Consider the following 23,935-nt stretch of genomic DNA (forward strand, 5'->3'; position numbering starts at 1 on the left):
TAACAAGGCCTTCAAGGCCCCCCTGTCCCCCACCCCCCAACCGTCTCTTTTGCCCCCTTTGTCTCATCTCCCTCACTGCCGTTCACTGTGACCTGCAGGTCCTGTCCTCACGAGACTTCCTCCTGCCCCAGCTCTCCCTGATAAACTTCCTTCCATTTGCCTAATGAGTTCCCAAGCAGCCAGGAGCTCTAGGCTCAAACATCTCTCCTTAGGGACTTTCCCAGAGAGCCACATAGCATCATGTTCTTCTCTGCAGTGCCCCTCACAGTTGTCATCTTCCTCTTGTTGTGTGATTACTTGATGTAGGCCTGTCTCTCCATGCCTTTTGGACCATAAGCAACATGATCCGTGAAGAAGACAGGGACCACGGCTCCTTTATTCACTGTTGTGTCCCTAGTGCCCAGCACAACCGCTGGTGTGGAACGAACGAACAAGGCAAATGCCCTAGGTCAGGGAGACAAGTCACACTGGGAAAGGTGGTCTGGTAGCCTTAGAAATGAAAGGCAGTGCTAAAAGATAAACTGAGGTACATTAAAACTTTTAAGAGCTTGTTTGAACAGAAATTGATCTGGGGGTGCCTCGGCAGCTCAGGCGGTTGAGTGTCTGACTTCGGCTCAGGTCATGATCTCGCGGTCCGTGAGTTCGAGCCCCGCATCGGGCTCTGTGCTGACAGCTCGGAGCCTGGAGCCTGCTTCGGATTCTGTGTCTCCCACACTCTTTGCCCCTCCCCCACTCATGCTTGGTCTCTCTCTCTCTCTCTCTCTCTTTCTCTCTCTCTCTGTCAAAAAGAAATAAACATTAAAAAAAACTTTTAAAGACTGGTTTGAAGAGGGCAGCAGGAAACAGAAGGGGTTAAGGGCGCTCTTCTGACCAGAGCACAAAGAGACTCTCATAGACCTAAGGTGAATGCAAAGCAACGAAGTTATTGATTAGCCATAGCTCAAACGTTTGCCTTACTTGGAAAAGCCTAGGTGGCCATTTGTGATTGATTGTCCTTAGGTTCCCACTGAGTAACGTTGAGGCTTTACAGGCTTCAGTTTTGGTTTGTTGATGTTGGTGGCTGCTAAGCTATTAGGACCACTTCAGTCTAATGACCACCTTGATTAACTAATTTAGCAGGAGAGAAGGGAAGGAAAGCAGAGATGAGAGACTTTGGGAGACAGAGTCGAGGTGACTCGAAAAGCACCAAAGGTAAGAGAGCCTTGACGTTTATGGATTCCCACACTTGATGGCTATTTCCCAGAATACATTGCTCAGCGCACTTATCCCAAGAAGCGTCCCCTAAAAGAAAAAAAGGGGTCCACGGACAAATACTTTTGAAAAGTATCCTCACCCATATCTCTTTTTTGGAGCTTCACAATACGAATGATCATATTTGTACCTGATACTTTAAGGTTACTTAAACAAAGCCTATTTGACTTGAAATGAGGAAGAGCTATTTGGTGGGTGGGGAGGAGTTAGAGGGTAATTACCTTTTCTGATCTGTTGAGTTAAAATGCCAGCGACTTTCCGAGCGGGGATGTTAAACAGGTCATTGCAAATGTAGCTCTGGAGATGAGAGGGTAGATACGTGAAAATGCTCAGAAAAATATAAGTTCAGGCCTGAACACGTCCATCTTCTACAGGAATGGGCTTTCTGGGGATACAGTCCTTTAGCCTCCAGATAAACTATCTTGGAGGAAAGTTCAGACAAAATGTGCTCACCAATCTCCCTTGCAGTTAAGGGTGGCCAGTAAAAATAAGTGGGAGTTGGTTGGGACTTCCTGCCCAGCTCTTCAGAAGGGACCTACCTGATATACCTGAGCTCCTAAGGAGTGCTATTCACCACAGCCAAAAAGGGGAAACAACCCAAATGTCTACTGACATGCATGGATAAACAAAATGTGGTGTTGCTTTCTAAAGGGAAGAGCCGACAAACAAAGAACCACGGGCAGGCCAGTGAGGTCTGGGTGCTTCTTGAGCGATAAGCAGGAGAATTACATTTTTTGCATGTTTCTTTAAAGGTAAAACCTCTTGGTAAAGAATTCAACACTATCATAATTTTAGGGGTGAGACTGCCAGGTTCTTGGCTACAACTCACGGTTGAGTATTAGTTGCACTATCTATGATTGAGCTAATTGTAGGTTACCGATGCCCTATGTATATTTATTCAATATCAACCCACATTTGTTTGAGTCCCACTTTGTACATGTAGTGAGCAGCAAGGAACAATAGACCTGACTGAAGCCACAGTGATGGATCTTATTGCAAACCACAAGCTTTTAAAATTCCCCATTAAATGCAGAGAGTTCTCATGGAAGGAAGGAACTAAGATCCCTATTGATAAATACAGACACCGGATGACCTCATTGCCTCTGCCCCCTTCCACTCGCCAGAGTGTCTCTCAAGGTCCCTGGGTAATTGTGACACTAACAGGCTTCTTTGTAGATCAGCCATTAATTTTAATTAAAAAAAAAAAAAAAGGTCTTGGGATTGCATTTGAGCTCAAAAGAAGAATGAAGCCCCTGCAACCAAGAGTGATTGTGGGGCAGGTGGAGAGTAATGAAGACATGACCTTGGGCAAGTCTTCTCTGCAAAACCCCGCTCCTCATCTATAAAATACAAGTGTTGGAAGAGGTTATTTCAGGAACCTTCCAGAGCTGATATTCTGTGATGCTAGTTATTGAGCTACTTAAATGAAACGGCTTGTGAGGAATTTGAAATTATGTCTCTCCTGGACTGCTAGAGCCCTAAATTACGGGATATCCAGTCACACATTTACTCATCCATACTTTCATCCACCGAGCATTTATCAAGGTCATACTGTGTGCCTGTTCTTAGCCGCTAGAATTGTCTTGATGGATATGACATGGTTCTTACCTAGAGAAACTCAGGGTTCACCTGCCGAGGCACAAACACCTTAAGAGCTTTAACAAAGGTGACATTGCAAAGGAGGAAATACCTGCAATATGTTTATGCAGGTATTATGCAGGACAAAAAAAAGTTTCTAAAGCCATTAAATGAGAAGACAGGATCTTAAAAAGAGTGGAATGCTCCAGCTTGGGAGCTAGAGAGGGAATGAAAGGGGTGAGGTCATAGGGACCTATCATGCTAAGAATTTTGGTCATTTTCTGGTTGAGAATAATCAAGGACAATTATTAAATAATCAAATAAACTAGGATAACAAGCACATAATGAACAAACAAGGAAATAATCAAAAGTAGGTTCTAAAAGCATCCCACTCCCCTTTTTAAGAAAAGATTTTATTTTTAAGTAATCTCTACACTGAATGTGGGGCTCAAACCGATAACCCCAAGATCAAGAGTTGCATGCTCTGCTGACTGAGCCAGTCAGGTGCTAACATCATCTCTGAGAGCTCAGGATAAGAAAAATCCAAGGAGTTGTTCATATCCATAATCTCGTGGAATGTGACAGCCGAAACTGTAAGGATGTCCCCAGGAAGGTTCCACAAAACTCAAGAGGTAATCATCCCCCCTGCCTCATATTATCACTTTAACAGAGTAACATGACCCGCAAATGGCAAGATTTCATTCTTTTTCATGGCTGAGTAATATTCTACCGTATATATGTACCACATTTTCTTTAAAAAATTTTTTTTAAATGTTTTTACTTATTTTTGAAGGAGAGAGAGAGAGAGAGCGCAAGCATGAGCAGGGGAGGAGCAGAGAGAGAGGGAGACACAGAATTCAAAGCAGGTTCAGGTTCTGAGCTGTCAGCACAGAGCCCAACGCTGGGCTCGAACTCACAGACCGTGAGATCATGACCTGAGCCCAAGTCAGATGCTTAACCGACTGAGCCACCCAGGCGTCCCTGTACCACATTTTCTTCATGGAGCTAGAGAGTATACTGCTCACATGTGGAATTTAAGAAACAAAACAGGGGTGGCTATCTGGATCAGTCATTGGAACATGCAACTCTTGATCTTGGGGTTATGAGTTCAAGACCCATGTTGGGTGTAGAAATTACTGAACAGAGAGAGGGAGAGAGGGAGAGAGGGAGAGAGGGAGAGAGGGAGAGAGAGAGAGAAAGAGAGAGAGAGAGAGAGAGGAATCAAGAAATAGACTCTTAATTATAGAGAACTGATCGTTACTGGGGGGAGGGGGTTGGGTTAAACAGGCAATGGGGACTAAGGAGGGCACTTGTGATGATCACTGGGTGATGTATGGAAGTGCTGAATCTCTATATTGTGCACGTGAAACTAATATAACACTGTATGTTAGCTAACGGAAATTAAAATAAAAACTTAAAAACACCCCAGAGTAACATGACCTAATGTGTCATGATTCAATGTCAAAACGCTCAAGTGAGGTCCTTCTATTTTTAGTGTTTCAAGAAGGCAGAGGGATAGCTTTGAACTTGGACTGATGTAGATCAAATAGCAATTCCATGTAACCTTACACTGATCACTTAATGTCTCTGAACCCCAATTTACTCTTCCATAAAATGAAGGTAATACTTCCTACTTTTTAGGGTTATGAGAATCAAATAAAGCAATGAAAGTATTTAGAATTTGCTAGTGCAATTATACATTTATTTCTGTGATTTTTTTTAAATTTTTTTTTTCAATGTTTATTTATTTTTGGGACAGAGAGAGACAGAGCATGAACGGGGGAGGGGCAGAGAGAGAGGGAGACACAGAATCGGAAACAGGCTCCAGGCTCCGAGCCATCAGCCCAGAGCCTGACGCGGGGCTCGAACTCCCCGACCGCGAGATCGTGACCTGGCTGAAGTCGGACGCTTAACCGACTGCGCCACCCAGGCGCCCCTATTTCTGTGATTTTTAAAAACAAAATCTTTCCCACTACATTAGAAGTTCTGTGAAGGTAACAGCCCTGCTTTTCCTTGTCCTTAGGTGGATGGATAGTGCCCAGCCCACGCACGGATTCTGTTAAACAGTGGTGATGATGATAGATCTTTTGTAAAGCGTACGGGGTGATGAGAAGGGGGAATCCCCTTAGGATGTGTTTCTACAATTTTTGTTAAACCAAGAAGTCAGATGCAATAGCTCACCCTATTTGTATAGACCTAATTTCGGGGCTCTATTCTGCCAGGCAACGTATTGCAAACACATCAGTTAGGTGAGGCCGATGCTCATAAACAATTAGGTTCACGGCATCAGTAGGAAGAGAGTCCTGAGGCAAGGTAATTCATTCCCCATGTTAAATCCAGTATGGTCAGCCTCTGGATCTTTTTTTTTTTTTTTTTTTTTTTTTTAATTTTTTCTTTTCAACGTTTATTTATTTTTGGGATAGAGAGAGACAGAGCATGAACGGGGGAGGGGCAGAGAGAGAGGGAGACACAGAATCGGAAGCAGGCTCCAGGCTCCGGGCCATCAGCCCAGAGCCTGACGCGGGGCTCGAACTCACGGACTGCGAGATCGTGACCTGGCTGAAGTCGGACGCTTAACCGACTGCGCCACCCAGGCGCCCCATCTGGATCTTTTAAATGATGCTTTCTCAGTCATGACTTCATTTTTCTTGGGGTTAGTCTCCGCGGTAATTTTCTTTCCTTTTTTCTATAATTGAAATATATTTGACGTACCACATCCATCATGTAAACGCAAAGCGCACAACATGCTGATCGGATACATTTGTAGATTACAGCATGGTTGCCACTGAAGCAATTATAAGCGACTCTCAGGTCACATAATTATCATCTCTTGTTAGTGGTTCGAATAATTAAGACAGTTTCTTAAGCAAGTTTGATGATTACAATACATCGTTGTCGTCTGCATTCACTATATTGTACATTAGATCTCTAGCACATTGCAAATTGGTACCCTTGATCAGCATCCGTCCCGTCCCGCCACCCTCCATCCCCTGGTAACCATAATTTTACTCTGTTATTACAAGTTGGTTTTTTTTCTTTTTTTAAGATTCCACATATAAGTGATATGCGATATTTGTCATTCTCCATCTGACATCTCGCTTAGCATAATGTCCTCAAGGTCCATCCATGTTGTCACACTGCAATTTTCTAAAGTGGATAATGTTAAGGTCTAAGTACTTTGGGTGCTTGGGATAACCATCACATCAAGATAAACTCCTCTGTCAGATTTTAAAGTTACAGACGGATCTGTAGCAGACTCATATAATAATTTGGGTGTTCTAGGCATTATTCTCACTGGAGTATGCGCAGGGAAATTCTTCTGCAGGCATGATTTCTGCTTGACACTTTCTTCCTGAATATGGAAGAAAATGGCCTTTCCCCATCTCCCTTTCTTCAAGATTTGGTCCTTCATCTAGACCCTCCTGAGATAACCTCCAGATCACAGTGTCTTGCAAAACACATGGACTTCAAAGTCGGACAGATCTCAGTTGCGATCTGGACGTACTACTTGCCAACTACGAAAACGTGGGCAGAGGCTTTGGATTTATTGTACATCAGGTTCTTCTTCTACAAAATGAAAATAATAATAACGTGTGTTTCAGAGGGTTATTACAGATGTCACCAGATGTAGACATTTTATTTGCCTTAGCTTCTCTTGTAGAGAACACTGTATTTGTCTGGAAGGAATACCGGGGCGAGGGTAAGACCCCTAAGGGCAAGCTCAAGACACCCGATGTGATTAATACACTCAATTGCAGGCAATACGAGGAGGATTTGACTTAGCTTATAAGGAAAAAGGGAAAGGGAAAGGAGGAGAGAGTGGAGATAGGGTGATGGTGGAGGGCTCTATATTGTTCAGTTAGGCATTTCCTCAAGCCATTTTCTTGCCCCCTAGCAAGTCTATAAATTTGATTAAACTCACCAGATTGGTTCTAGAAACACGTGAATGGGGCTGGATTTCAGTTTGGGATCAGAGAGGAGATAGCACATGTGAATGGATTAGGCTAATGCTCTGGGAATTCATGGAAATTGAGGGAAGGGCTTGGAACTTCCATGGTTTTTGGAATTGAGGCTCAAGCCAAGTTCACTAGAGGTCAAGGAACAAGGAAATCCTAGGGGATGGCTGGATTCTTGCGGATTTGAGTTAATGTACCTAAAATTGTCTACTACGCATTGTTCATCTAAAAACTGATGGCTACTGGAGTGCCTGAGTGGCTCCGTCCATTGAGCATCTGACTCTTGATTTTGACTCAGGTCATGTTCTCCCAGTCTGTGAGTTCAAGTCCTGTCTCAGGCTCTGCACTGACAGTGAGGATCCTGTTCGAGATTCTCTCTCTCCCTCTCTTTCTGCCCCTCTCCCAATTTCTTTCTCTCTCTCTCTCAAAAGAAATAAGTAAACTTTAATAAAAAAATAAAAACAATGGCTGCTATCTTTGGCCACATGCAAATCCAATGTTGAGTATTAGACTTGAATTGCATTTCAAAGCTGGAGCTAAGCCCGGATGGAGAAATTAGATATAAGAAGACTTCATCTGACTTAAAGAGGGGAGGGAGGAGAGAGTGCAGAAAAGAGATGCCCAAAATAGGTATTTCTGTCCATCCAGTCCTCTGTTTGTCGTTTCTAAGTCCAGAAACAAGAGCTGTCATTTTTACATTCCTAGTAACTAGCTCTGGAGCCTTTAACATGCCTTCTAATGTCTCAGCCTTAGTTTGACTTTTTTTGCAAAGTGAATTTCCCTACATTGACCTCAAAGGAAGCATGTCTGGTTTGAATGAAATAAGGGAACGTGAAAGTACTTTTCCAAATATGAAGTCTTACACAAGAGCAATTGTGAGCATGATCATGGCTGCCCTGACCACCCACCACCGCAAGCTACTTAAGGGCATGGGCTACTGTCTTATTCATGGCCTTATCTCTTTGCCTAAGACAATGCCCAGAAAGTATTTACTGAACAAATGACTGCATTCAGCATTTTTCACTTTTTGAATAACCACCACACCTGAAAGTTTATCGTCTACACTGTCTTCATAGCACCTATGCCAACGTTTCTCTGTTCCTCTGACCCCCCACCTCCATTTCTTCTCTTTGAGCTCATGACTTCATCCACTAAAGAAGAGTATTTAAAAAAAAAAGTTATTGCAATTCTTCCTCTTGAGCCAATTCTGTGCATCTGGGATTTCTATTTCCTACCCATAAACCCAAGTGATCTGGTTTCTGTCCCGACACTCGACTGAAATTGTTCCCAAATAGTCAATGTAAATTCACCGATTGGAAAGCCTGATTACCTTTTCTTAGACTTTATTCTTGACCTCCTTGAAACACAGGACACTCTGGTCATATTTGGCCACTTTATCCTTTGGCCACTGGACTCTACCCCCCGGGGTCTTTTACCATAAATAATGTATATCCCCCTTGGCTTCCCTCCCTTCTTCTATCTGTCCCCATTTCTGGACCAAATTCTCATTCCCTCCTCAATGAGTCTCCAATGGTTTCTACCTTTTCAACTTCCTGATACATGTGCCCTGCCTGCTTTGGGCACCAGCACCTGGATCATATTTTCCCACGTCATAGACTCTCCAATTCCCTAGTGCTCTAACATGCTGCTCTGTGCTTCTGGGAGGATGCTTGGGATCCACCTCCACCTCTACCTTGGGGCAGGTCTCCCCTTCCTGAAACTGGAAGGCAGCAGCTGAACAGAGGGACATAGGGACGGTCTCTTCAGACTTCCCCTCTCTTGGAATATATCACAACATCGTCTGTGATTCCTGTTTAGATGACTCAGGGACACATTTCTCTGGCTGTCATGTCACCAGACATCAGTCCACATTTCCCATGGCTTCCTAGATACTTCTATTAGAAGCCCCTGCCACCTTCTCAGCCTCAACTCTATTAAAATCTGACCCACCTTCCCACATAATCTGGATCTCCCTCTTTACAGTCAATAGCACGACCATTTTCTCCAGTTTTTAAAGTTTATTTTTCATTTTCAAATTCATCTCTGATTCTTTCTGCTACTTCTAACTTACTTCTGCTCTGTTTAATTATAGTAAAATAACTTACTGCCTCTTCCCCTCTTCTCTATAACATCCCTCTCATTTTCCCTCCTTTACATTTCCACTCAATTTCCATTCCAGCCTCACTTTTGTGTAGGTCATCATCTCAGGTCTGAATGAATACAGAATTCCTCAGCTTACCAGGAGTTGGAGCTTGGAGTATTTGGAGTTGGGCTGCCTAGGTTTGTGTCCAGACCTTACTGCTTCTTACTGTGCATTGAGGACATTGTCCTTGTGCCGTATCCCTGGCCAGATATGCATGACCTGTTCCCTCTCACTGCTCAGCTTCTACTCCCGCTGCATGGCTCAGCTTGTCTCACCTCCATGTGGCCCCCGTGACACAGCCGTTGCACACTGCTTTCTTTCTCCTCTGAAACACACTAGCCTTTATGTATTAGTAGCACCATTTCCTAGTTAGGAAAACTTACATCGTACTACATGAATGTATCCAGTAAATATTTACAGAGCGCTTTCCTAGGCACTGGGGAAATAGTGTGGCAGAGGGTATATAATGAAGCCTACATCCTAATTATGCAGGTATGGAATATGTGGTTGGCAATTATGTAAACAAGTCAGCAATCAAGAACAACCCAGTAATAAGTACTATGACAGAAATTAAATGGCGATGGATCTGAAAGTGTTTCATCAGCTATTTTGGATTGGTGGTATAGACAAAGAGAATGTGTTGATTTTCTGAGGAGGGAACAGCGAAACTGAGATCTGAATCACAGAAGAGTTAACCCTGGGACGATCTGGGACCAGAAGTGTCTAAGTGAAGAGACTAGCAAGTTCAGTGCCCCAAGGATGGACCAAGCCTAGTGACTGGAGAAACACAAAGAAGGTCCATTTACCTGCAGGGTATATATAGGAGGAGGCAGATAAGTCAGAGAGGTTGCCATGGGCGTATGGGAGCCCCAGATCAGATACAGCCTTGTAGCCTCAGGTAGGAAGTTTTAGATTTAAGTTTAGATGTGGTGAAGCAGAAGAATGATACGGCCCGATTTATTTTGAGAATCTCACTCTGGCTGCTGTGTGGAGAAATAGCAGAGGAACATCCAAGTGGAGGCAGGGAGGCTGGCTGTGAGGCCACTGCAAGAGTCCCAGAGAGTGTTGGTGGTGGGAACGGCACGGGATGGGGGAAGGGTGCACACTGGGATATGTTTTGAAGGTGTGGTTGGCACGGCTTGCTGACAGATTGATGTGACCGTGGATGGGAAATGACAAACCAAGGATGTTGGGGTCTCAGCTTGAGCAGTTCGCGGTAAGAGTTGCTTTTTACTGAGGTGAGGATGACAGGGCTCCCCTCTGTGAGGCGGGCAGAGGGTAAGTGTTTTAGAGGAGAGAGAAGTCCCTATGGGCGAGAGGGCAGGTTGGCTCCTCGGAAGGGGACAAGCTGAGCCTTGAACGATCATCATGGAACTTAATCTAAGAGAGGTTCAACTTATTTTTTTACATTTCGATATCAGGTTTTAATAAGAGAGATATTCAAAATCATTATGGTCGAAATCATTACATCAAAAACTTTTATAATAAATGCATGTTGTTAGTCTACATACAATTTCGTTTTTGGTGCAAAGTTCTTTGACTGCAAGAAAGAATTTTTGGCTTACTTCACTAATAGGAATATCTCTTAATGTTGGGATGGCCTCTTCTTCGTATTTCTTCTGCTGTTGATTTTTAGCCTAGTTATCTGTGATGGCATGAGTGGAGTTGAGCTGAGAGGTACTCATCATGTTTATTCCCAACAAGAGTACGTAACCGATTACTATAGTAATGAGGAGGTAGACGGACAATGCAAACGCCCAATACTTTTGAGGCCAGTAGGTTAAGCCTAAGGAGTTTAGCCAAGATTCAGAAATAAAAGCTCCTACAAGATATAGTATGAAGCCACATTGGGAGCTTAAGCAAAGAGCAAAGCCATACATCGCTCTTTCTGGCAATGGTGATGGTGAATGTTCCACCATCTCCCCTGTGGCTTTAGACAATCTTGGGTCCTCGAAGCACCCACTCAGGCCCCTCCCGACAGCTCGGCCACCTCAGCTTCGAGTCCCCTGCGCAAGTGCTGCCCTGGGCTTTCGATACGTTAGGGTGAATGGATATATTTGATGAGAAAACTAAAGACAGAGAGACTACATATGTTAAAACCAAGTCCTCATTCACACCAACGATTTTGCTAAACTCAAACCTCATTGGGTTTCGGCACTTTACTGGCCCATGTTGCTGAAGCGTTAGCAGTGAGGTGGAGGGAAATGTAGAGATTTGAAGAACAGGATTCGACAGCAGAGGGACTTCAGGTACGTTCTCTGACCTTCTCCCATGGCTCTGACTTCTAAAGCCTCACCTTTTCTATTCATACTTGCGCTGGTTTTATGTTTGTCTGACTTGTCTCTTTGTCTTTGATGGCACCCCTGTTTTTGTTCCCTGGGGGCCTTCATTTAATACTCTTCACTGATCTCCTGTCTCCCTTGCCTGAGGAATTCTCTTTCATCATCAAAAGCATTTCATCAGGCACCTATTTAGCACCCTGCTCTGTGTTAGGAGCTAGACATGTTTCTGGCCTCCAGGTTTCTGACAGTTCTTAAATTCCTCTTATATTGTGCCTTTCTGCAGAAATTGTTGCGGCCGCCCGGGTCTACACCACCAGACTTCAGAGAGTTGGTGACAGTGGACCTTGCTCCAGCTCTATGGCAGGTGCTCGGATGTGGCTGGTAATCAGAGAAACTCTACGTTTCCTGGGCTCTCTGTGTTTTAGGGCAATGGCTATGGCCAGAGTGCTCATGAGCCAGATAGAGCAAGGTTCGAATGCTGACGGCCACTTTCTAACTGTGTGACGTGACTGACAGTGCTTGTTTTCCTAAACCTCGGTTTCCTCCACTGTAAATAGGCTATTACACACCTACTTAGCAGTGCTGTGGAGGCCTACGTGAGCTAACGTATGTAAGCCCCCAGCACAGTGCCCGACACAGGTAAGGGTTCAATAAACGGTGGAATTTCTTCTTGATTTACCGATCTGTCATTATTGATAAAATGGCATGCCCAGTAGAGCATTAACAAGGGATAGAAAAACAGACACAAATACGATGAGAAAGTGATGATAGAATCTTAGACGTGGAAGAGGCCAAAGTAGAAGAGATAAAAGTTATTCAGAAAATAAATGGTGAGTGCATACATGGAAATTTAAAGGCTTGTGTTGTCAGCCTGATTGAGTTCATGGGGGTCTGAAAGGGCAGGGTAATGATATTTCCCAGGACCCACCCCATCAGGAATAGTAAGCTATAGGACTTCTTTCTTCCCAGATACACAGAAAGGCAGCAGCACAGTGGATAACCTCCAGCCTTCTTTAGGAAGGTTTGCAGGCAGGGACTGAATCTCTGAAAAAATCCACTCCAGGGGGGGCACTGATGCTCTGAGGGCCAGGAAATGGTTCTCTGAAGGGCCTTCTCTTGGCTTTGCCTCGGACAGGATTGCACTAACTTCTTCGAGTTAGCCTATAGTTTGGCAAAAAGCCTTCCCTCCTGGGTAGCTGAATAATTTTCAGATGATCCAGCTGGCACATTGTAGAAATGGGCTAATGAGTCAGGAATGATCTTCTAAGGCTCTTCCACACCAAACTCGCTCAAGGGTAGAGAATTTCCAGGAAAGTCAGTGGAAGATTTATGAGACGAATCCCAGAACTATTTTCTCCTCCATCTATTGTTTCAGAAACAGTGGGCTTGCGGTGCGAGGGGTGGAGAGGGCAAATTAGCGTGGGACAAAGACACGACTCCTGCTTTCCGGAGAGAGCTGGAGAAAAGAGTGACTCCAGAAGCCAGCTAATGAGGATTCCGTGACAAGGTAATATTCAAGATTGGAATGCGCCTGCCTGCAGGCCCCACAGAGCCTCAGAGATGAATTTGAGGAAGAAAAGAGGTGCAAAACTCAGAGGCACTGAGGGGAGAAAGCTTACTCCAACTCTGTGCTGGAAGGGGTCTGATGAGCTGGCTCCTCTGTCTTCACACAGATGGGGAAGAGGTGGAGGGAGAGAAGAGGAGGGGGCGTGGGAAGGTGGAGGAGGAGGAGGAGGAGGAGGAGGAGGAGGAGGGAGGAGAAAGTGGTAGCTGTGGTGCTGGAGCCCGGTGGTGTTTCTTGTCACCAGGTGAAATTCCTTATTCACGCCCCGCATGTTGCTGCCTTTTCTTGGAGTGAGATGGTCTTTCCGTTACATCGTTACATGGTAGGCTGGAGAACTACCGAGGCTTTCATAGAACCCGAGAGTCCTTTACAGAAAACTTAGGGGATATGACTTGGATCGCTATTGGATCATTGGGAGAATATCTACGAGAGGGTGCTGCTCTTTGGTAAAAAGGGCTCCTACAGGCACTCAAAATATGGGGACTTCTGGGGTGCCGGCCTGGCTCATTTGGTGGAGCGTGCGACTCGATCTTGGGGTGGTGAGTTAGAGTCCCACATTGGGTGCAGAGATAGCTTAAAAATAAAATCTTAAAAACCCCCACATTTATATTTTTAAGAAATACAAAATGGCAAAATGGAATAACAAGATTTGATTAATTTGGTTCCATTTCGGTCATGCAGGGACAAAGGGGATAGATCCATCAGGCATGATTTACATGGATAGATTGTCCAAAGAAGCTTGATTGTGCCACAGCTTTAAGGTTTCTTCTTCAACAAATCTTGTAGTTGTAAAGAGTGGAACAATTGAATTATTAGAATTGCACCTCCTGGATGTCCCCCAGCCAGAAATAGTCAAAAAGTGTGCCAACACTGGGGGAGACATCAGGCACATGTGGAACCCACCAGTTGAATAACCAAGATATAATAAGCCATAGGCAAGGCCTTATCTTGGTTAACAAGGTGGTCACAAGAAGAGGTCTTCTGGAGGCCAGGGACAGTGGTTGGGACTTTCAGTTCAGATTCCTCCTAGGCCCTCAATGGCTGCTGTCACATGGGCACAGCGGTTGGCTTCCCACCTACTTCCAGCTCCACCCAAAGCTTTCCAAACATGGATGAACAGTTTAATAAGTAAAACTGAGGGGCGCCTGGGTGGCTCAGTCGGTTGAGCGTCCGACTTCAGCTCAGGTCATGATCTCGCGGTCTGTGGGTTCGAGCCCCCTATCGGGCTCTGTGCTGACAGCTCGGAGCCTGAAGCCTGCTTCAGATTCTGTCTCCCTCTCTCTCTGCCCTCCCCTCGCTCATGCTCTGTCTCTGTCTGTCAAAAATAAATAAACGTTAAAAAAATTAATAAGTAAAACTGAGCTTTTCATAATATAGTAGGCTTTAACTACTGACAGTCTTGGTAGCAGAAAGGATGTTCACATCATTTCCCTTCCAGACATTTCTAAGAGGTCTCCAACGCTCTCAGAAATGACTCTTCTTTTCTTTTCTTTTTGTTAATTATTATTTTTTTTTAACATGTATTTGGTTTCGAGAGACAGAGACAGAGTGTGAGTGATGGAGGGGCAGAAAGAGAGGGAGACAGAACCGGAAGCAGGCTCCAGGTTCTAAGCTGTCAGCACAGAGCCCAACATGGGGCTCCAACCCAGGAACCGTGAGATCATGACCTGAGCCGAAGTCGGCCGCCTAACTGACTGAGCCATCCAGGTGCCCCAAGACTCTTATTTTCAAATAAGAGGAGTTTTCTTGGATGAATCCAACATTTTTACAGTTGATTTTTTCAATACTTAAGGTCTCTAAAATGTGTTTGTCCTTCCCACTAATATGAAATTTTGTGATGGCATGCATACGTGTGTGCATGGGAGAAGTGAAGAAAGGGCTCAAGTATAGCAAAGAAAACTTCAGTTTGACTACAGGCCTCGGGCCCTAACCATGGGCTCCAGATTGGGGAGCCTTCAAAACTATTCCCTTCAAAACCAGAAGTAACAATAAGTAATAATCTTCTGTTAATGGTTCATCCCGTATACCGTTGACTTATCCTTTGGAGGAAGATTGAAATGAGTTACCATGTCAGAACTGGCAGCCACAGGGCACATGTTCAAGATTCGATTATGAGAACAAAACTTTTAATTAAGACTTTTAATTTTGACTTCTGTTTGTAAGATGTGCAGGATTCCAAGCCTTGCAACACTTGGGAATACCCAGTGGATTTTTTTTTTTTTTTCATAACTCTAAGTCTTTGCTAACAGGAAACAGAAAAGACTGATTAAAAATTTTTTTGGAGCTGGGTCTGGTGGGAATTAGAATGACACCCATGATGCATTTCACAGGGGCTGCTAAACAGCTTCAGATAGAAATTACTTTCGGTGCTTTTTTCCCTTCTCGTCCTGAACAGGAGCTTGTGTTTCCTGCTGATTACAGAAAAAAAAGCCACTGTGTTTACCAACATTGCTGATCCAGTCAATCCCTCTGGCCTCTGTGTTTTGAACTAACGTGTGGTTTCTTTGAGTCTGAAGTAGGCTTAGAAGCAGAGGTTCAGACCACCCACTTTTAGGATAGCTAAGGTAGTGCTAGAACTAAGTTGAAACTGAGGTACTTCATGCAAGCTCGTGGGTTTGAGCAGAGGCAATTTTAATGGTCAGAAAGTATTTTGAAGCCATTTTCATATTAATGTCCCCAGTGGATGGGGCCAAGCCCGGGCCTCCTGCCTACCCATGCTGTGTGAATCAATCTACCTGCATATGAAGTATAATTTCAGTTTCCTGACTTGTCAGCAAATGCAAACATTATTTAGGCATTTTCATTAAAAAAAAAAAAAATGAAATCAGGGGACCTGGGTGGCTCAGTCAGTTAAGCATCTGGCTCTTGATTTCGGCTCAGGTCATAAACGCACGGTTCCTGAGATGGAGCCCCGCCCCAGGCGCCACCCTGACATTGTGGACCCTGCTTGGGATTCTTTCTCTCCCTCTCTCTCTCTCTGCTCCTCTCCCACTTGCTCTCTCTCTCTCTCTCAAAATAAATAAACTTAAAAAAATGACATCAGGGGCGCCTGGGTGGCGCAGTCGGTTAAGCGTCCGACTTCAGCCAGGTCACGATCTCGCGGTCCGTGAGTTCGAGCCCCGCGTCACGCTCTGGGCTGATGGCTCAGAGCCTGGAGCCTGTTTCCGATTCTGTGTCTCCCTCTCTCTCTGCCCCTCCCCCGTTCATGCTCTGTCTCTCTCTGTCCCAAAAATAAATAAACGTTGAAAAAAAAAAATAAATAAAAAAAAAAATGACATCAGAATGCCCAACATTCTCCCATTGATTGCCTATTTTCTCTCTCTAGTAGGAAAACTCTATTTGTTTTTTAAAGTTTATTTATTTATTTTGAGAGAGTGAGCAGGAGAGAGAATCCCAAGTAGGTTCTGTGCTGACAGCGCAGATGGCAGGGGTCATTCTCAAGAACAGTGAGATCGTGACCTGAGCCAAAATCAGGAGTCGGACGCTTACCAGAATGAGCCACCCAGGTGGCCCTTGGAAAGCTCTGTGTAAATCAGGCATACTCAACCCTTTCCGGTGAGCAGCTAGCTTTGAGTTTGCCAAGTTTTCCAACAATCATAGATTATTCAACCTGGATCCTTGGCTCGAATTCTTTCATCTTATTGGTGTGGCAACCACGGTCTTGGCTACTGCATTTATTCGTTTAGTAATTTCTTCATGCATCTAAGTTTTACACATCTACTATGTGTCGGGCCCTGTGTTAAGCACTGGGTATACCATCATGAGCAAGACAGAAAGGATCCCTTAAGGAGTGTGCAGTCTGGTCAGAGAGGTAGATGCTAAGAAAATAAACGTTATACATGTTAATGCATTTCATGAATTGAACAGGCAGGTGGGGTGGGGGGGAGGAAGGGAGAACCTCTTTTGGGTAGAGTCTTCAGGTAGGAAGACCCTGGAAAGTGATGTTTTAGGCACTGGGAGAGGAAGGGGTGTGTTGTGAGTGCATTGCTGATAGAAGGAAGAATGGGAGTTATAGTGAAGAAGCGAAGACATCCACGGGCCATTCTCGATTCTCCAACAGGAATCCTCGTCAATTTTCCTGTGGGTCCTGGGGGACTGTCAGTGTTGGGCTGGTGGATCTTGAATGGGCAGTGGGGTTTATTATCAGGTGTCCTTCTAAGTTACTGAGAGGTCCCCCACCCTCTCTGTTTTCATCTATTGTAGAAGAAGTGGTATAAAGATTAGACCAGGAGAGATTTGATGTAAAATACAGATTCTACCACATCCTGGGATGGAGAGAGGAAAAGCTCACCCATGCCCACACGCTCGCTGAGTTACAACGGTAGAGGTAAATCACTCACCCTCGAGTCTAACATACATACGAGGACAACTCAACACAGCCCAGTCCCTGATTGTTCTTCCTCAGGTAGAAATAGCCTTTCTTTCCGTCTAGCTCCAGGTCTCTGGAATGCTACTTTGGATCACCTAGTTTTTATGGGCACTTCCAACCTCTGTCACGTCTCACAAGTTCCTTGAGGGTAGGGTGCTATTGGACCCAGCATCCTCTAGCAAAGCCAGCACCCAGCATATTGCCATGGGCACAAAAACCACTCAGTGAATATTTGTTGAACGGATCATATAGAAAGATTTAGTCTTCAGGAAGAGGAGTTAGAAAGGCAGTACCACTTTTCTTCTTTCTGGCTTTTGCACCATGACCGGAAGTGGGAGCCCAGTATGATTACTCTCATTACCAACAACAAAAAATGGCTACCTGGCTTTTGCACCATCCACCGGAAGTGGGAGCCCAGTATGATTACTCTCATTACCAACAACAAAAAATGGCTACCTGGCTTTTGCACCATCCACCGGAAGTGGGAGCCCAGTATGATTACTCTCATTACCAACAACAAAAAATGGCTACCTGGCTTTTGCACCATCCACCGGAAGTGGGAGCCCAGTATGATTACTCTCATTACCAACAACAAAAAATGGCTATCACAGGATCCCGGCTTCATTCCTGTGATGAAGCCATTGGCCTGGTGACAAGAATATCACTGAGGACAGAGAAGCAAACGTTGAGCTGTTTAACAGAACCCTCAGCAGGGACGTTGTTGCATCATTCCGCTGAGATGTGAAGTAATGTCTGAGCGCTCGGTTCCCAGCGCTGGGCCGCCTCGGTCCCCGCTCCCACTTCAGACAGTGGCTAGACCCTGCATCCTGTCTCCTGACCCGGGCTCTGCCGGCTCCAGGCCAGTCCTACCAGAGGCAACTGGGCAGCAAGGCCCATGAGGAAGTGCACGCAGCCCCACGAGGCCCTCCTAAGCACAGGTCAACCCTGTGTCTGCCACGGAAACTTTGGGGGAAGGATCACCACCCTCTGTGCAGTCCTTTCCCCTGACACTGCTCAGGCCCCACTCCCAAGCAAATGGGGGTGGGGCCCAGAGGCAGGCAGTCTGTCCCTGCCTGGTGGGTGCCGGGGTAGGTCCCTCCTGCTGTATCACCACTCCAATAAGGGTGCTTCACTTCGGTCCTACGAGAAAGATTCATTTTTACTGGCAAGGGAAGGGGCCCGTTCTGAGCTGACATTGTGGAGTTGTCGGAGGTCAGAGGTGGGAGATGAGATGAAAGATGGTAAAAAGGATTAATGTCAGCAATGTGCAGATTGGCACCCTGCCTCTGGAAACCGCTCAGCCAACAGCAGGGAAACTGGGCCACAGTTAACTGGACATCTGTGCCAGAGGCACAAAGAGGTGTTTATCATTTAGAGGATTCCTGTGCTCTTGGTGAATGAAGACTTCAGGAATGACAAACTTCCCTCCTCTTTTGGTTCTTCTCGAAGATACTGTACGGTCTGATTGACTTTGGTTTTAATGGTCTACAATTAGCATTAGATGAGGAGAGAAAGGTCCGTTTGTTGTATTTCATACTACTTTCTTTTGCTTTTACCCTTCCCTGAAACATAAGCTGAAAAGAAGAAGAAAAAGAAAAAACAAGCCCAGGTAAGAAGGCTCAGCACCCTGGACTAACACTGAGGGCAGAACCTCTTCAGTTGAAAAGAAACCACTACCGGTTATTGTGTGGGGGGCTGGAATCACCCAGAGACCAATTAACACCTTGTTTTGGGGATTACCCCCTGCAGTATTTGCAGATAGTTTCTTAAACAGCCGTGTTTAGAGTCCACACTGTAGGAGTGACTCAAGTGCTGATGAAAGAGCTTCCAGAACAAATAAGGAACCCTACGGGAAACTCTGGCGGAGGTGTGGAGGGCTTCAGTCTTTGGGTTAACAGCTTGGCACTACATTCATTGCTGGAGGAATCTGAGCCTCACAAAAGACAGCTTTTCAAGGAAAAAACTCTTTTTCTTAGAACTGGTTAACAGTCTATTTGTTCTCCAAAGGCTGTTTGGTTAGAGCCCCCTAACATGCAGTTCCTCCAGGGGCCTGCACCCCCCGGGACTTGGAGCTTGTGTGTGCCAATTGGCTTTGGGCTGAATCTATGAGATTCTAGCTTGGGAATCGAGTCCTTGTTGTTCTCAGAGGCCACCGTTTTTATTTTAAACTGCTCTGCACAATTGCCAACGTACTTTCCAATTAGAGGCACTTGCCCGCATTTTCTTCACTCCCTGTTTGCTGTATTAGTTTGGTAAACTGCTAACCGGGGGTAACTGGGACTGGGAGGATGGAGATAGGAGTCTGAGGGGCAGTTTGGTGACATCCGGAGCCTACTTCTTTGCAGTCCTAATGCTAGTGAAACTGTCCCCAAACAGAAGCCGTCCTGGGCATTAACTGACGTGACACATTCCCACCGCTATCTCCCAGGGAAATGGGCTAACTCTTCTTTCAAAGAATGCATAATGATGAAATTAATTACAGCTCCACACTCCAGGTACATAAAACTCATAGAGCCCCCCTTTCGTACAGGAGGAATCTCAGTGTGTGCCCGTTTTCTTTGTATGGGCATCTTGTTGCTGTGCCCAGTTTGGTGCCTAAATGGACATTAAATCAATAAACATAAATAGAGGTTTTGATCTATAATGCTTTTACACAAAGTTTTTTATTTTAATAAAACATTTTATTCTAAAAAAAAAAAATTTTTTTTTTGAAACTCAGTGCCAAAGATCATTAGAGCTGGCGGGGATTAATACAATCTTATTTTATAGATGAGGAAACTGAGTCCCAGAGAGGGAAAAATAATCCTTCCTCACCCCTTGCTCAAAGTCTTAAAGCTAGTTACTAGCAGAACTGGGATAGGACCAGGTCTTTTGACTTCTAGAGTAGGATTTAGCTCATTAATTAGAATTGTCAGAGTTCCAACCTAGATCTCTCCCAGAATGCATGACACATTTTCATGTTTGGTGTTGATTCCCTTAGGGCTGCCTGACTAGTTTAAACTTTGAGCCAACATTTCAGAAATTATAGTCTTTCTACCACCCATGTAAGAATTACCTGTTAAAAATGCAGAGCCCTAGACTTTCCCAACTTTCAGAATCAGAATCTGAGAACTGTATCTGCAATCTGGATTTTAAGGAGCTTCCCTATGAAGACTCTTATGCATTTGAGAACCATTTTACCTGGCTCCAAATCAAGTTAATAAACTTTATTGATTTAAAATGCTAATTTAAAATAAAAAGTCAACAAGTGGGACTACATGAAACTTAACAGCTTCTGCACAGTAAAAGAAACAAAACGAAAAGGGAACAGACAGGGTGGGAGAACGTTTTTGCAAACCATGTATTGGATAAGGGGTTATTACCCAACAATTACAAACAATTCATATAACTCAAAAAAAATGACAAAAGAGCTCAAATAAGCTGATTAAAAAATGGGTTGAGGGACTAAATCGACATTTTTTTCCAAAGAAGACCTTCAAATGGCCAACAGGTCCATGCAAAGGTGCTCAACATCATTAACCATCAGGGAAGTGAAATCAAAACCATGATGAGAAATCACATCACATCTGTAAGAATGCTCCCCATCACGAAGACGAGACATAAGTGTTGGCAGGGATGTGGAGAAAAGGGAACCCTTGTGCATGTTGATGGGAGCGTGAACTTGTTCAGCTGTTGTGGAGAACGATATGAAGATTCTTCAAAAAATCAAAAATGAAACTTCCATAGAATCTGGCAATCTCACTTTTGGGTATCCAAAGGAAATGAAAATGGTTTATTGAAGGGATAGATATATACACGCCTGTGTTTATTGCAGGAGTATTCACAATAGCCAAGATAAGGAAACAAGCTAAGTGTCAATGGACGAATAGATAAAGGACATGGATGGATAAAGATGAATGAGAAAAAAGGAAATTCTGTTTCAGGACATTATGCTAAGTGAGGTAAGTCAGAGAAAGCCAAATACTATAGGATATCTCTTGTAATACGGGGAATCTAAAAAAAATTTCACAGTACAGTGATTTTAGGCCATAATCCTGTAGTTTAAACATTAAACTTACTAAGACACTACGTCTCCATTGTTCCCACCACTAGAAGATACTTGTGTGACACAACAGAGGTTTTAGCTCATGCTACGATGGTGATCCTACTTCAGTATGAATGTATCAAATCAATGTGTTGTACGCTTTGAGCTTACACAATGTTGTATGTCAAATATAACTCAGCTGAAAAAAAAAAATGCGTAATGTTTCTGAAATTAGGTGGCACCTTACAATCAATGATTAATGTAGACAAAAAAGTGTTTAAGTGAATGGAGTCATAATTAATAGCAACTTCGAACTGAGGACCAAGTTTTTCTCTTAAATCCTTTAGTTACTGAAGAAGCAAAAATTTTAATTTTTATCTGACTTCAATTTCACAGCATGTGATTCTTTCACTGCTTAAATTCCTTTTCAGTAGCAAACAAGAAATGTGGCAAAATTTTGTTTCCTCAGGCCCTGGGCAGTCGTTGGTGAACCGCTTCTCCACACCTTAAGTTCTGCCCCACAGAGGGTTCGAGTCCATTCAATAGAAGACTTTGACTCTTATATTTTAGATTTTACTTTCTGTGATTATATTCAAATCTATGACTTATATTTATGATCTATAATATATATTTGTTATATGTATTTTATGTGTTTACTGCAAAATTTCTAACAAAATCTTGAGTTACCCAATATCTGTACCTTCTTCCTGAAAGATTCAAGGAATTTAGCGTTTCCTACCCACCGAATATCACCCCCCTCTTTCAGAGTATCTCTGCCTAGATTTTTAGACTTTTATTTATTTTACTTTGGGGAGTGAGTGAGAGAGAGCCCAAGCACAAGTGGAGGAGGGGCACAGGGGTGGGGAGACAGAGAGAGAGAGAGAGAGAGAGAGAGAGAGAGAATCTTAAGAGGAGACTGATTTGGTGTTTTGATCCCATGACCCTGGGATCATGACCTGAGCCAAAATCTAGAGCTGGACACTTAACCCCCTGAGTCACCCAGGCACCCCTAGATTTATTTATTTATTTTTTAGAACACAAATTAGTTATTTAAAGTCAGTGGCTAATTATATTTGTCCAAATATTTTATCCATTTTTGGGGGCTTAGCATGTGAGTGGTAACCCACTTAATCTTTTTGTCTGAAAAAGATTTATTTGACTCTGTTGCAAATAATATAGATATAGAATTCTTGGTTAAAAGTTGTTTTTTGTCAAGGCTGTGAAAAGATTGCTGTCTTGTGGCATCCGTTGTGCATGAGAATTAGTTTACCTGTCATTTCTTTGCAGCTCATCTGTCTTTTCTTGCCGGTAGGAATTTTTTTTTTAAGAGGTTTTTTTTTTTTTTTTGAGGAACCTCTACACCCAACTTGGGGCTCAAACTCACAACCCCGAGACCAAGAGCTGCACATTCCTCCGACTGAGCCAGCCAGGTGTTCCCTCTCCAGGAGCTTTTAAGATTTTCTCTTATCTTCAGTGTTTACCAACGTCACTATCAAATGTTTCTTGGTTAAATTCACTATTATGTATTCTGTTTGACATCTGGTGCTCCCTTTTACAGACGTAAAAGGTTTCATATATTATTTTCTTCTGAGAACACATGTCATTTCCTTTGTTATGAAAAGTTCTCAGCCGGTGTCTCTTGGGCTACTGATTCACAGATATTTTCCTCTATTCTATTCTTGAAATCCCCCGTTAGACATATATTAGAACCTCTCAGTATGTGTTCTCTGTCTCTTAGCTGCAGTTCAGCCCCCTGTTTAATTCTTTATGTTGCATTCTGGGTAAATTCCTCGATATCATTTTCCAGTTCACCAGTTGTCTCTATTACTATTTCCAAGATGGAATTAATCCTGCCTATGGCACTTTTAATTAAAGTACGATGCGTTTCATTACCAGGATTTCCAATCTGATCTTTTCCATACACACCTGTTTCGTTCCACAGTTTACTGACCATTTTAATGGATATTCTTTCTTTTTCTCTTTGAAGATTCTAAAAACCCTTATTTTAAATGAACTTTCAGGGGCACCTGGGTGGCTTGGTCAGTTAAGCATCTGGCTCTGGATTTCAGCTTAGGTCATGATCTCACAGCTTGTGAGTTCAAGCCCCGCATCAGGCTCTGTCCTGACAGTGTGGGAGTCTCCTTGGGATTCTCTCTCTCTCTCTCTCTCTCTCTCTCTCTCTCTCTGCCCATCCCTCATTCCCTTGAACATACTCTAAGTAAATAAAAAATAAATAAATGGACTTTCAGATTCTGCTATTACTCTCACATAATGTGGCATGAAAGTCTCCCCATATTGATTTTATTGGCTGCCTTTCTTAGGGCTGGTTTTTTTTAAGTGTGTTAGCATTTGAATGTTCGAGACATACATCTGGAGGGGTATCACACAGACTTTCTCTTACTTTCTTTTTCTATCCCTTTCTCTTCTGCCTGTTTACTCTTTCCTGTCTCACAGTTTTGCAGTTGCTTCCAGTTAGGACTCAGGGTCCCTGTCCGCAACCTGGTTTTGTGTTGGTGGCTATGGACTCCTTTCTTATGATGACGCTGGGACATTTCGGATTCAGTCACTGGCAGTTTGGCCCATGTCCTGGCCACAAGGTCTTGCTTGTTTATTCCTGCTTTTCTAGATTCACATTCATCTAAGCCCTCACCTCAACTGCATATTTTTTTCGGGCAGGCACTCCCACCCCATTCAAATTCAAGCAATAAACTTGGAATCGGGCTTCATCCATGCAAGACAGTACTTTATCCCCAGTATTTTTTGTTTGT

At 43.8% G+C, this 23,935-nt stretch overlaps 1 pseudogene; it reads right to left on the minus strand.

Moving 5' to 3' along the window:
- LOC112860584 (phosphatidylinositol N-acetylglucosaminyltransferase subunit P pseudogene) overlaps positions 1–10,948 on the minus strand; it is a 35,526-nt pseudogene extending 24,578 nt beyond the window's left edge.
- Positions 10,949–23,935: the final 12,987 nt, after the last annotated feature.

This window comes from Puma concolor, chromosome A1 (assembly GCF_028749965.1).
Source record: "Puma concolor isolate L17-30 chromosome A1, mPumCon1.1.hap2, whole genome shotgun sequence".
Taxonomy (NCBI): domain Eukaryota; kingdom Metazoa; phylum Chordata; class Mammalia; order Carnivora; family Felidae; genus Puma; species Puma concolor.